The sequence below is a fragment of the Lampetra fluviatilis genome, chromosome 5 (assembly GCF_964198595.1).
Source record: "Lampetra fluviatilis chromosome 5, kcLamFluv1.1, whole genome shotgun sequence".
Lineage (NCBI taxonomy): Eukaryota > Metazoa > Chordata > Hyperoartia > Petromyzontiformes > Petromyzontidae > Lampetra > Lampetra fluviatilis.
The window spans coordinates 22,771,293-22,786,159 of NC_136279.1; the positions used below are offsets into that span (position 1 = coordinate 22,771,293).

The 14,867-nt window shown below is 46.1% G+C and overlaps 1 protein-coding gene across 1 annotated transcript in view; it reads left to right on the forward strand.

The window, feature by feature from the left end:
• Positions 1–14,514: 14,514 nt before the first annotated feature.
• Positions 14,515–14,867, forward strand: part of DEPTOR (DEP domain containing MTOR interacting protein) — a 72,500-nt gene continuing 72,147 nt past the window's right edge. Inside the window, exon 1 of the mRNA XM_078857198.1 lies at positions 14,515–14,535. The gene's annotated coding sequence lies outside the window, so the exon portion shown is untranslated. The remainder of the gene's footprint in view (positions 14,536–14,867) is intronic.

Below are 14,867 nucleotides of genomic sequence, written 5' to 3' on the forward strand. Positions count from 1 at the left end.
GGTGGGGAGGGGCTGGTCACCCCGTGGTGCCTTTATAAAACTCAAAGTTTAACCTACTCACGCCGGCTTGTGCCCGCCCTCAGTCGTGCATATTTGCGGAATACATCACGCCGCCGTTGACCCTGGCCATTGACCGAGCAACCCAACGTTCCTACCAGCTCCCTCCGCAGGAATGTGTTTTATAGACAGTCATTTTGGTGTCACCCCCTCTGATGGTGTCACCCGGTGCGGTCCGCACCCCCTAGTAATGCCACTGCCTACAGTGAGGGAAACAAGTATTTGATCCCCTGCTGATTTTGTACGTTTGCCCACTGACAAAGAAATGAGCAGTCTATAATTGTAATGGTAAGGTTTATTTGAACAGTGAGAGACAGAATAACAACAACAAAATCCAGAAAAACGCATGTCAAAAATGTTATAAATTGATTTGCATTTTAATGAGGGAAATAAGTATTTGACCCCCTCTCAATCAGAAAGATTTCTGGCTCCCAGGTGTCTTTTATACAGATAACGAGCTGAGATTAGGAGCACACTCTTAAAGGGAGTGCTCCTAATCTCAGCTTGTTACCTGTATAAAGACACCTGTTCACAGAAGCAAGCAATCAATCAGATTCCAAACTCTCCACCATGGCCAAGACTAAAGAGCTCTCCAAGGATGTCAGGGACAAGATTGTAGACCTACACAAGGCTGGAAAGGGCTACAAGACCATCGCCAAGCAGCTTGGTGAGAAGGTGACAACAGTTGGTGCGATTATTCGCAAATGGAAGAAACTCAAAAGAACTGTCAATCTCCCTCGGCCTGGGGCTCCATGCAAGATCTCACCTCGTGGAGTTGCAATGATCATGAGAACGGTGAGAAATCACCCCAGAACTACACGGGAGGATCTCAAGGCAGCTGGGACCATAGTCACCAAGAAAACAGTTGGTAACACACTACGCCGTGAAGGTCTGAAATCCTGCAGCGCCCGCAATGGTCCCCCTGCTCAAGAAAGCACATATACATGCCCGTCTGAAGTTTGCCAGTGAACATCTGAATGATTCAGAGGACAACTGGGTGAAAGTGTTGTGATCAGATGAGACCAAAATGGAGCTCTTTAGCATCAACTCAACTCGCCGTGTTTGGAGGAGGAGGAATGCTGCCTATGACCCCAAGACCACCATCCCCACCGTCAAATATGGAGGTGGAAACATTATGTTTTGGGGGTGTTTTTCTGCTAAGGGGACAGGACAACTTCACCGCATCAAAGGGACGATGGACGGTGCCATGTACCGTCAAATCTTGGGTGAGAACCTCCTTCCCTCAGCCAGGGCATTGAAAATGGGTCGTGGATGGATATTCCAGCATGACAATGACCCAAAACACACGGCCAAGGCAACAAAGGAGTGGCTCAAGAAGAAGCACATTAAGGTCCTGGAGTGGCCTAGCCAGTCTCCAGACCTTAATCCCATAGAAAATCTGTGGAGGGAGCTGAAGGTTCGAGTTGCCAAACGTCAGCCTCGAAACCTTAATGAAGATCTGCAAAGAGGAGTTGGACAAAATCCCTCCTGAGATGTGTGCAAAGCTGGTGGCCAACTACAAGAAACGTCTGACCTCTGTGATTGCCAACAAGGGTTTTGCCACCAAGGACTAAGTCATGTTTTGCAGAGGGGTCAAATACGTATTTTTCTCATTAAAATGCAAATCAATTTATAACATTTTTGACATGCGTTTTTCTGGATTTTCTGTCGCTATTCTGTCTCTCACTGTTCAAATAAACCTACCATTAAAATTATAGACTGATCATTTATTCGTCAGTGGGCAAACGTACAAAATCAGCAGGGGGTCAAATACTTTTTTCCCTCACTGTATATCTACCCATAATTCGCTTAATGCGGTCTTAATTCACTGATATGCGGCTATGCGGTCGGACGTGGGACAACACTGTGTTTGTGTTGTAACTGCGTGTACTACTCGACAGGCGCACAAAGCGAACCCTCGTGCGGTTTCGCTTTGTGCGCCTTTTTTTTGGAACGCATCTTCTACTACTACTGCTGCTGCTACCGCATAAAGCGAGGGAAACCTGTCGCTGATAAATCGGAGCATCGTTGCACCGTTTGTAAATATCACAATAACCGCCGACGTCCCTTCAAATCTTTAAGCCATCTCATTTAAGGGATTGTTTTTATTGTTTTGTCATTGGCAGCGGTGCGTGATAAACAGCAACGAAACTCAACGCACTCGTCGACAAGACCGTGGCCCCTTCAAAGGGATAATCGGCGACGTTTTAGGAAATGGCCCTTCTTCATGGCACACAGAACGATCGGAGAGGTGGGAGTGATTGACAAGAGTTGGAGATCGTACTTTTTTACACCGTGGGGCCTGAAGAGAATTTCGTGTAATTTTAGCCTGGAATCACAATTGATGTTATTGTCTCCGACAATGCATTCGATGTAACGCAGCAGCAGCAATGTGTGTGTGTGTTGTAGCCTATGGATTGTCCCCACTGACCCGTGGCAGCGTTTAATAACGGGCGATCGAAATACATCAATAAATAAGGAACGATATTACAGAAGAAGACGACGAACAACGCTTTCGCCACCGAGACAAATCCCTGCCGGCCCGCTCCCGTTGACGGGACACGCGGTTGCAGATTAAAAACCAGAGTGGCCTCGAATGCGTTGTTGCAATGCAGATTGTGTGGGCCAATCAGCTTCCTCGCAAACAACGAGCGGCAGCCCTGGCCGCCGCGTGCGTTGTAACGATGCCCCTTCCCCCTTGCCGAGCGCAACCAACCAATGCTAATTCGTTGGTGAATTGAACGAATTTGAAGGAATATGACCGTCCATCACCACCTAGTGGCAGATATGGTCATTATTCATAACGTAAGGTTTTATGGGGGGGGGGGGGGGGGGTTAGATTGCGTAAATGTATAAATGTTTCGTTAAAACCCGCCACCACCCGACACAGCCAACTAGAAAAGGTTGTCACGTAAACAGGACGTGTCAATTCAGATCTGAGTACTCAGATTGTAAATGTTGTGGCTTGGCTCTCCGACACACCGGTTAGTGCTGTACTAGTGTTTACGTGCCAACCCTTACTAGTTGACTGTGTCGGGTGGTGGAGGGTTTAAACGACACATTTATATATTTACGTGATCTAACGCAAAAAAATCTCGATTATGGATATTGGTCGCGTAAGCCTACGTGTTAATAATGGCCATTTAACACGTCGGCTTCCGCGACCAATATCATCCATAATAGAGGGGGTTTTTTGGTATATATTTACGCGATCCAACCCAAAACACCCTCTATTATGGATGTTCATTCTAATTATTTCAGTTGATTTACACTTGTCATGGGACCTTTTTGCCAGCATCAAAGTATGAAAAAATAAACGTCGTGATAATTTGATTGTTTTATTTGTATTCTTTTATTATTTCCCTTCTACGTGACTTTACCGAAAGAACCAAGAATATAAGAATAGGTGTGACCCTGTTTGGCAATAAAACACGCGTTAAGGTGTTCATACACCAAATATATACATTTTGAAAGGAATCAAGTACTGCATTACTTGTGGTGAACATGCAAACATGTTTTGTTGATATATGTGAAGTGTTTTTTATTTCACACGGGCAACTTCTTCTTTCTTTCTTTTTCCTCCTGTCACTTTTATTCAACAAAACACCACGCGTTCAACACCACGCGACTCCGTCGCAACTCTCTGCTCGCCTGCCACGCTTCGCTCGCTCTCTCCTAGCCTCTCCTCTGCTAGCCTGTTCTCTCTCTCTCTCACTCTCCCAACCTCTCCACTGCTAGCCTGTTCTCTCTCTCTCACTCTCCTAGCCTCTCCACTGCTAGCCTGCTCTCTCACTCTCCTAGCCTCTCCACTGCTAGCCTGTTCTGTCTCTCTCACTCTCCTAGCCTCTCTACTGCTAGCCTGTTCTGTCTCTCTCACTCTCCTAGCCTCTCCACTGCTAGCCTGCTCTCTCTTTCACTCTCCTAGCCTCTCCACTGCTAGCCTGTTCTCTCTCACTCTCCTAGCCTCTCCACTGCTAGCCTGCTCTCTCTTTTTTAAATCAACACTCACATGGGCTTTATTCATAAGTCAAGACAAAACTGAATGTCAAAAACTGCTGGTAAAACATTGGACACATTTTGCAACATTATGGCATTTCACTGTTGACGATATAAAGTTAACCCCAGAAGCTCACTCTCCTAGCCTCTCCTCTGCTAGCCTCTCATTATATCTTCTGCTAGCTTCTCCACTGCTAACCTTCTGCTATACTCTCTGCTAGCTTCTCCACTGCTAGTCTGTCTACCCTCGCTCTTCCATCCTCACCCTTGCCTCCAGCAGGGGACCCGGCATCCCCGCTGGAGAGGACGAGGTGTGGCGAGCGGGGCCCCGGACTTGTTTTCACTCCAACCAACCCGACTCACAACTCTCCCCACGTGTCTCCTCACATCGCCTTATATCCCCTCACTCATTAACTCCTCGTTAATTAAGCTGGCGACCTCCCGTGCAGAACATGGTGATAAAATATATACTCCACCACAGAAAGGCATCCGAGTCGGGAATTGAACCCAGGCCCTTCATGCTGTGAGGCACAGTTGTTACCACTGCGCAACCATGGCACTCCCATGATAATCTGTATTGCCTCAGAGCAAGTGTCACATGATATGCTGCATATTTCACAATGTACGTACAATACCGCACAACGCATATGTAATACAATTAATATTTAACACAATACCCAAGTATTCTGGGGGAGAGTGGTGCCACAGCTAACATCAGGGGCATGTGGTGCCTGAACCAGTGCAGCTGGGGCACCCCACTTCACCAACCAGAGTGGTGAAGTATGGTCAAACAACTCCCCAAGACCGACGGCGAGGGGAAGCCTTCATCCAGCAGTTCTATAAAATAGTATTGGTAATAAGATATTCGTTTGGTGGTACTGTTGATGGCTTAATTACCTCAAAATAGCACCATTGCCCCACAGCAAGATGCAGAAACATGTGCTATGCAGAGATAGGATGAAGCAAGTACGCCAAGGGATTATTAGTATGGGCGCAAACACAATGGCATTACTACAATGTATTGGCATGAGTGGGACTTTGTGTTTTAGTATCTATTGTGAAAAATATATATCAATCACTAACAATGCCAAATCTATCCTAAATTATACTTTTCAGAGATTAATCCCTTTAGGCCAAGCTAAATGCAAAATTTTATTTGGCACATTGCCAAATAAATATATAGTTATATATGCCATGCAATGCATTTGTAGTTCAGAGATGCTGGATAATACGCAATATTGAAAAACGGAAGTCTTGGATCAAATCACAACTCTGAATCTCGTCAAAAATTTGATCACCACCCCTGCATGCATTGCACTATCAGCAATGCTCATCATCTAGGTCTTCTGAGGATATCAAGAACAATATTTCTACGCGAGTCACAAATGGGGAAAGTTAGAGTTCAATTAAACTTAAGGCTGTCAAGTCAACATTAATGATTTATATTTTACTTTAATCTAAATCTACTGACAGGTACAACTGTAGAACGGAATGAATGTGCAGCAACCAACTGCAAATGTGTGATCAATTGCAGCTGAATATTCAGCAATTACAAGTCGCTGGCTTTGTTCATTATTCATTGGCATTTGCGTCGAATAAATATGAGCCAAGCAGCATATCTCTGTGAATTTTAATTGAGGTCATTACCTGGAGCTTACAGAAATTGCAGTTAATTTATAAATGATTCACAGTGGTATAAATTTCTCCCCAAGCTACAGATAAAAAATATAATCTACTCGGTTATTAGCTATAAAATATAATCATTTACAATCTGTTGTCAATTAATCCACTGATGTATGAAGGCCTCTGTTAATTGACCATACTTCACCACATTGGTCAAGGACGTTGGTGCTCAGAGCCGGTTCACGCAACACTCGCCGCTGTTGTTGGACACGGCCGGGAATCGAACTTGGGCTGCCGAGTTCGTGACGCAGGGTGCGTTAACCACTGCACCACCACTCATACCTATACCCAGTAAGCATGCTAACGATGGACTAGCATTGGCATGTGTTTGTAACTGTTAGACCAACGTTCTACGTTTGTCTATTCTACTCGCAAATGTTGTTATTCATCAAGTGTTTGTGTCGTGAGTCCAACTGAGTCGTAGACGTTATTCTTTAGAGGCAACACATTTATTGTAACACGTCTATACAAAGGGGTAACTGCCCCTTTACCAGATACAGCCTGGGGTGGTGACCACCCGGCTAACTACACTATACGTCGGAGTTACAGCTACGAAGGGTCGGACCGTCACTTGGGTCCCCGGCCACATGTTGATGCCTCGTAGGACGTAGATCTTCCAGCTTGTAGACGTGCAGCTTCCAGCTTGTAGACGTGGAGCTTCCAGCTTGTAGAAGTGCAGCTTCCAGCTTGTAGACGTGGAGCTTCCAGCTTGTAGAAGTGCAGCTTCCAGCTTGTAGACGTGGAGCTTCCAGCTTGTAGACGTGCAGCTTCCAGCTTGTAGACGTGGAGCTTCCAGCTTGTAGACGTGCAGCTTCCAGCTTGTAGACGTGGAGCTTCCAGCTTGTAGACGTGGAGCTTCCAGCTTGTAGAAGTGCAGCTTCCAGCTTGTAGACGTGGAGCTTCCAGCTTGTAGACGTGCAGCTTCCAGCTTGTAGACGTGGAGCTTCCAGCTTGTAGACGTGCAGCTTCCAGCTTGTAGACGTGGAGCTTCCAGCTTGTAGACGTGGAGCTTCCAGCTTGTAGAAGTGCAGCTTCCAGCTTGTAGACGTGGAGCTTCCAGCTTGTAGACGTGCAGCTTCCAGCTTGTAGACGTGGAGCTTCCAGCTTGTAGACGTGCAGCTTCCAGCTTGTAGACGTTGAGCTTCCAGCTTGTAGACGTAGAGCTTCCAGCTTGTAGACGTAGAGCTTCCAGCTTGTAGACGTAGAGCTTCCAGCTTGTAGACGTGCAGCTTCCAGCTTGTAGACGGGGAGCTTCCAGCTTGTAGACGTGCAGCTTCCAGCTTGTAGACGTGGAGCTTCCAGCTTGTAGACGTGGAGCTTCCAGCTTGTAGACGTGCAGCTTCCAGCTTGTAGACGTGGAGCTTCCAGCTTGTAGACGTTGAGCTTCCAGCTTGTAGACGTAGAGCTTCCAGCTTGTAGACGTTGAGCTTCCAGCTTGTAGACGTGGTGCTTCCAGCTTGTAGATGTGGAGCTTCCAGCTTGTAGACGTAGAGCTTCCAGCTTGTAGACGTAGAGCTTCCAGCTTGTAGACGTGGAGCTTCCAGCTTGTAGACGTTGAGCTTCCAGCTTGTAGACGGGGAGCTTCCAGCTTGTAGACGTTGAGCTTCCAGCTTGTAGACGTGGAGCTTCCAGCTTGTAGACGTAGAGCTTCCAGCTTGTAGACGTGGAGCTTCCAGCTTGTAGACGGGGAGCTTCCAGCTTGTAGACGTGCAGCTTCCAGCTTGTAGACGGGGAGCTTCCAGCTTGTAGACGTGCAGCTTCCAGCTTGTAGACGGGGAGCTTCCAGCTTGTAGACGTGCAGCTTCCAGCTTGTAGACGGGGAGCTTCCAGCTTGTAGACGGGGAGCTTCCAGCTTGTAGACGTGCAGCTTCCAGCTTGTAGACGTGCAGCTTCCAGCTTGTAGACGGGGAGCTTCCAGCTTGTAGACGTGGAGCTTCCAGCTTGTAGGCGTAGAGCTTCCAGCTTGTAGACGTGCAGCTTCCAGCTTGTAGACGTGGAGCTTCCAGCTTGTAGACGTGCAGCTTCCAGCTTGTAGACGGGGAGCTTCCAGCTTGTAGACGTGGAGCTTCCAGCTTGTAGGCGTAGAGCTTCCAGCTTGTAGACGTGCAGCTTCCAGCTTGTAGACGTGGAGCTTCCAGCTTGTAGACGTGCAGCTTCCAGCTTGTAGATGGGGAGCTTCCAGCTTGTAGACGTAGAGCTTCCAGCTTGTAGACGTGGAGTTTCCAGCTTGTAGACGTGGAGCTTCCAGCTTGTTGAACGAAGCGACCCCGGACCCACTCAGGGACCCACCTTATATCCTCCCGGGTCGGGGCTGGCTCTGCCCCGCCCCATCCGCCCCGCCCCATCCGCCTTCTCGAGTGTTCTAGCTCCCTCTCAATCCCCCTCGAGAGCTATCCCTGTACACATGATCACCCCCTAGCTTCCCCACCTGGGGCCTACTCTGTAGACACTCCAGATCACGTGTCTATTTGGAAATGTACCTATTTTCAATGAGAAAAAACGGGGGGGGGGAAGTTTGTGTCTTTCGCTCGCACAAAGTCCTGGTCACAAAAGCTAAGTTTGTGGGGAATAATACCATTTTCTACACTTTTTAGGCATAAGCAATTTAAAAAATACACTTAGTACCCAGGAACAAGTATTGTGTTACACCGCCTTGCAAACATTCCACTCTGGAAAGACACAGTGTAATGAGTATGTAGTTCAGGCTGTAATTTAGTTGTTATAAATGGTAGGGATGAAAGGTTTTGTGAACTGAAATTTAGGTAGAGGAACACGCACATGCTCACACAGAATAAAGACATGTACATGTAAATGATTAATTGGGAGCGGTAACAGCAACAATCGTAACTCAGTTCACTCGACAGAAATGACAACACTGTGGAGCCACCCTATGCCACAATCCAAACAAATCGCCTGAAAGTCCGAACGAGACACCGTTGTGTAGTTTCATCCATTTAAATCAGCCAGACCATTTAGTTAATGTTTACTATAAACACAGGATGGTTGGCTAATTGCCAGCAGAAGGGGTAGAATTAAATTATTTATGAACATTTACCTAGATTATCCACTTCATTGCAAAATATGATACTGCTGTGTGTGATAATGAATTTCACAAGCACTGGAACTTGCAAAGTAATCCACCGTGTCTTCGAATACTGCATTCCTGAGACTTATGGTAAAATTTACATCTCGGGGAATTTTACGCACGAATAATCCGTCCGGAAAACAACCCCCACAATTACGTATTAACAAGATCTGTGGACACTAAAACCAATGTGATCTGGCCAAGGTCCCATAGGTACTTTACTCAGCAATTATCTGCACCGTGAACATTGCAGGTGCTCAGTATTGGATATAGAAACATTCAAATGCAGTACAGTACTGCAGTGACAAATAATAACATACAAACCGTTGTCATTCAACTGCTAAATGAAGGTTGCAGCCGACATTTTGGTAACAGAAGTTTTTTTTTAAATACCACACTCACCTTGCTGATCAGTGTGGGCTGGTGAAGGGCAAATGCAGGACCGGTTCAAACTCAGCCTGCTGGATCCTTAGGGGCCGCCCATAAATGACGTCACGCGATTTTGGACGATTTTTGACCCCCCCCTCGTCACACGGCGTCACAAAAAGTCAGACCCCCCCCCTCAAATATGACGTCACAAAGCTATGCCCCCCCCCCCAAAACCATATTTCCATTTTGAAAATAAAACATGCTTCAAATCGCTTTAAACTATTGTCATTGTAGTGCGTATTTAATGTGGCGCTGCACTCTGATGTTGTAGGAGTGTTGGTATAACAATTAGTGTTGTTATAACAATTATATATTTATTTAAAATTGCGCATTTTGATGTGACGTCACATTTCTCAAACTCCCCCCCCCTCGTCACACATCGTCACAACAAATGTCTGACACCCCCCCCCCCCCTAGGTTCGTGACGTCATTTGTGGACGGCCCCTTATGTGGTCCGGATTAGGCTGTGAGTTTTTGTCGACGCATTGCACATGTTTGTGTTAACTTTGCTTGTCATCAGGTCTGCACTGTTGCCTTCAGGCTAAAACGCTGACGGGGTCATCGTAACGTACAGCTGCAAGTCCCCTCTGCTCGTACGAGTTTTCCAGAGGCACGTGGCAGCCGTAAACATTGATGACCGTGCTGTGCCAATGAGTCCCGATGAGGACGAAAACCATGGCTACCGTCGTGTCTCTGTTTCAATGCCGCTTGCTGCCGGTGACAATTTCTCAACTCTGAGATTGTGATCTCAACGATCAAATGGCCACACATTTGGTTAGTTTGAGATGGTGAGTCTCGATGAAGCTCAGAGCATTGTAGATCCTTGTGTGTTGTTAAATCTGTTTGTATCTTGGGCTGACGGGGACTACGACACCAACGGTCTATCATAACAAAAACTGGAGAACAGATCTGGAGTGTTCTATACGTTTTCTTTGCAGTTTTGTGCTCGCACGAAAATCGCATGTGGGCTTGTCCATCTGCAAACTTTCGATTGACAGAAACAAAGAAGCAGACAAAAAACCTCCTTCTCATATCTCTCCCTCCCCCTAAAACGTTAAAGGTTATTTTTTTACTCACCCAATCAGCCACTGAGTGTCCTTCTGCGAGTGTCTTTTTTCAGCAGCATTGCTTTAACGAAAGCAAACTCTGAGCCGGTTTCAACATGCAGTGTCTCATCAGCAGTCAGGCTTGCTTTCGTCAATGCTGGTGACCTGCTGAAAAAAACACTCCCAGAAGGCTGTGTGACTGATGAGGTGTATCAAATATATATGTTAAGGATCCAGTATATATTTTTTTTTGTGGAGGGAGATATGTGAAAGTGTCCCATTGTTTGTTCAATTTGTTACTTATACTTTCCACTAGAACGTAAACTATTACAGTGCATGTATTTGGTGTTATATATTAGAATAGACAGGATGAGTTTATAATACAATACAGTAGTTGCATTTTAAAAATCATTACCTCTTTATTCCTTCTATTCCATGGAGCTGGGGAATTTGAATTTAGTGCTTGCAATCATTGGCTCTGACTTCAACAGTGTCATTTGGAGCGTTTACGTTAAAGGTTAACCATGCTAATCTGGACTTGGGAAGGTTTGATTATCAGTTGTGTAAAGAAAAGGCAAAGTGCAGGTTGTTTCGAAATTAGAGAGGCAACGTGCACAATTAAATTACGGTAATGCACCGAATCTCATTAATCAATAACATAACACAAGAGAACACATTTCGCATACACGTGCTTCATTAACATACTGTATGTTAATGATTATTAAAATAATACATTTGCTTTGTTTCATTGTAAAACAAAAAGTCGATTTCTTTCCAATTGGCTTTGATTTATCATATTTTTTTATTTTATTTTTTTACCTACGTGACTTTACCGAAAGAACCAAAGAGTATGGATTGCTGCAGTCACGAAAACTTCAAATCAAGATATGATTTATCAGTTTGTATATGCATACTTGAATGGCAAAGGTGGGAATATATTGCCATTTGTAAATACCGTTTGTTCGTGCACATTTACAGCTCCTTTGTCAATGCAAAGTGAGGCTTCTTCGACTATACTTTGACCAAGGTGGAATGCGGAACGATGGATTTTGTTCGATAGCCCTCTACTGCCCACACCGCCGACTGCACCTTCTTTTGTGGTTTGTGGGAGGAAGAATTCAACTAAGCGGACATTTTCCCAATTTTTCTTACAAGAAACCCAGGGTGCGATCCTGTGTCAATGTGAAATATCAACACTGGGTGCAGCTTCATAGCAACTCACGGCAGGTCAATTAAAATGCAAAGCAGGCGCAATGAGCATGGGGAGTAATATTTACGCAGACTTCAGCAGTGCTGCGACCCAAACAAGGACACCTTGGCTGTGCCTCTTAACAACTGTTAAAAAACCTCCCTGCTGTTAATCACCAACTTGGCTTCAAGTGCGCAAAACCATGCCTGCTGAGAGAGACGTACAGAGGTGGAGATGTTCTACAAAAAGCAGATGGGCTCATGGGGGCTCAAATAGATGGAACCCTGTGAGAGGCTCGCTCCCCGTGGCTGTTTCGCAGCTCGTGAGCAGACGCGCATCTGTAATCGGGTTCGTTTTTTTTGCAAATGTCACAATTTGCAATACGTGAACGAAATTGTACTGCTCCGTCCCACACCGATGCCATGATTCGTGCTTTATTTGTTTCAACTTCCAGTGAACCCCCAGACCGCGGCCCCACACCCAACCCGTTGGCATTGACCACAAGGGCGTTTGCGTGTCGAGGTTTTGTATCTTTTTAATAGCAGCAGGCAGGGCTGGTGTGCCGTTGGACTGAGTGGCTGGCTGGAAGGGCCTCCAAGTGACTGGGTAGTCGGAGCTTGAATCGAGTGCCCCTAGACAAGAACTGAATGCACCAGCCTGGCACACGCATGGCATATAAACAGGCAAAATGGCAAAAGGGGGCAGGTATCAGGATCAGTATATTTATTCATACTGGAGGATATTTTATATGTTCAGGTATAATATTCCTGGGAGCAGTGTATGACACTTTTGGAATGCTGTTCGCCCTGAAGCCAATCTAAATTAAGCTATCCAACGAGATACGGTGACATTACATTATAATTCGCTCGATGTGGAAAGATTTAGAGTAAAATACATGTTTTACATGTTAAGCTAATTTTATTAAGACCACTGGCCCTGAAAAAAAAACCCAGTATAATAAGTTAGGTAATCTGGTAAACAATATATATTTTAGATTTGAAAGAAAAAAAAAGGAATTCCATTCTCAGAAAAAATAGCTAGCCAACAGTGTTCATCTCTGTTGGCGCCAAATGGTAAAAAATACCACTTCCTTGGCGAGAATGAATCCTTGCAGTGCAAAACCACGGTTGAACTTCCACTACTCCCCCAACCTCACACCGATGTTATAACCTCAACCAAAGCAGGAAGCATGCCCCGGAGGAAAATGGAGAAACGAAATCGGAGCTCGATGGATTGTCGCACGGCAACACTGTGGTGAGAGATGACGATGGCTTAGGGAGCCCTACATGCAGCAACGGATATATAACGGCTGCTGCTGATTATGGTAATCTATGCCCAAGGCAACAATAATTGGCCACTAAGGGTTTACCATCATTGCAACGTCCTTTCATTTATTTAACAAAAAAACTAATTGATTCTTAAGACTATTTTTCAGCACAATGCTGCTATTTTTGGGATTGTTGGTGGGGGGGGGGGCACGGTAGCACTCGGGACAAACAGACGAATTCTGCTGCGCTGGATGAAGGCGCTGCCACGCGAAAGAGGTTGCTGGCCAGATCGATGTGTGACATCTCTCAAGGCCGGCCACCACCGTACAAGCAGCGTTTGATATACACACGTGGGGGCGCTCACACACACGCGTGTGGGGGTGGGTGGAGGGAGACGCAGCAGCAGCGTAGAGGGGAGGATTACTACTATAATGAGCCAAGAATGTCTGTCCGTCCCGCGCGTGACGTCACTCCACATTAGGCCCACCCCACTCATTAATGTTCATGAGTGGGTGGATTTTAACACAAACGCAGAGGAAGGTCGAGCAAAATTAAATAATTTATTGGGCAAAGTCGCTTCAAATTTGACGTTTCTTTACAGAAAGTGACGGTAAAAAAATAATCTACGCAGCACAGTGATACGTCCGTGCGTGACGTCACTGAAAAAGAGCCCCCCCCCCTTCATTAATATTCATGCCCGTGTGGAAATTTACACTCACGCACAACAAGGTCGCGCATTCCACATGCCGCACCCCTCCCCTCATTAATAATCATGAGCGGGTGACGTCACTCCACATGGGCCCCCCCCCCTCCTCATTAATAATCATGAGCTGAACAATTTTTCTAATTAATATTTCAGATTTACTGCAATATACACCCGTCATTGGACGGCCAAAAAAAACTAGTTACTAATATAATAAACCAAGAATGTGTCCCGCGCGTGACGTCACTCCACATGAGCCCCCCCTCATTAATAATCATGAGCGGGTGACGACACTCCACATGAAGCACCCCCCCCCCTCATTAATAATCATGAGCGGATGACGTGAGGCACCCCCTCATTAATAATCATTAGCGGGTGACGTCACTCCACATGGGGCTCCTCCCCCCATAATCATGAGCTGATGACGTAACTCAAATGGACCCCACCCCCAACCCCCCTCATTAATAATCATGAGCGGGTGACGTCACTCCACATGGAGCTCCCCCCCCTAATCAATAATCATGAGCTGATGACGTAACTCATGTGGACCCCACCCCCAACCCCCCTAATTAATAATCATGAGCGGGTGACGTCACTCCACATGGAGCTCCCCCCCATAATCAATAATCATGAGCTGATGACGTCACTCATATGGACCCCCAACCCCCCTCATTAATAATCATGAGCCGGTCATTATTTTCGCTTGAATGTTTCAGATTAACTGCAATACAGGCGTCCTTGGACGGGCTCTAGGCTCGTGTATGATGTTGTTGATGCACACGCCTCGTGGAGTTATGCTGCGTGTGTAGCGTGCACAGGAGGATCGGAGGAGCCATGCTGACTGTGCGTTCCCACAGTTCCTCCGCTGGAGGATCAACCGCTTTACCCAGGCCGGCTTGAACGGGGGTGCATCTTATTTGTGATCGATTTTAGACAGAAAGGTCACTCGATTTTCTCACACTGCAACCAACAATTCCAGCGGCACGTTCAGTGTAATCCACCGCTACCCACGCGAACCGCAATCTCCATCTGCCTCCCTCTCTCTCTCTCTGCCCAGCCGAGCCACGCGTACATCCCAGGTAGATTTACACACGCAACCATGAGCCACACAGTCACGCACCGAGACGTACCCACAACCACATCCATCCATTCACAAAGTCACAATCATTCCACACCACATTCATTCGCAAAGACATACCCACAACCACCACACCATATCCATTCATTCACAAAGACACATTCACATTCATTCCACTCCACATTAATTCATTCACAAAGACATACCCACAATCATCCATAAATTCACACATACAGATATGCCCATACCACCAACACCCATTCATTCATATATACATACCCACAACCACTCACACACATATATGGATACCCACATCCACACCCACCCATTCAC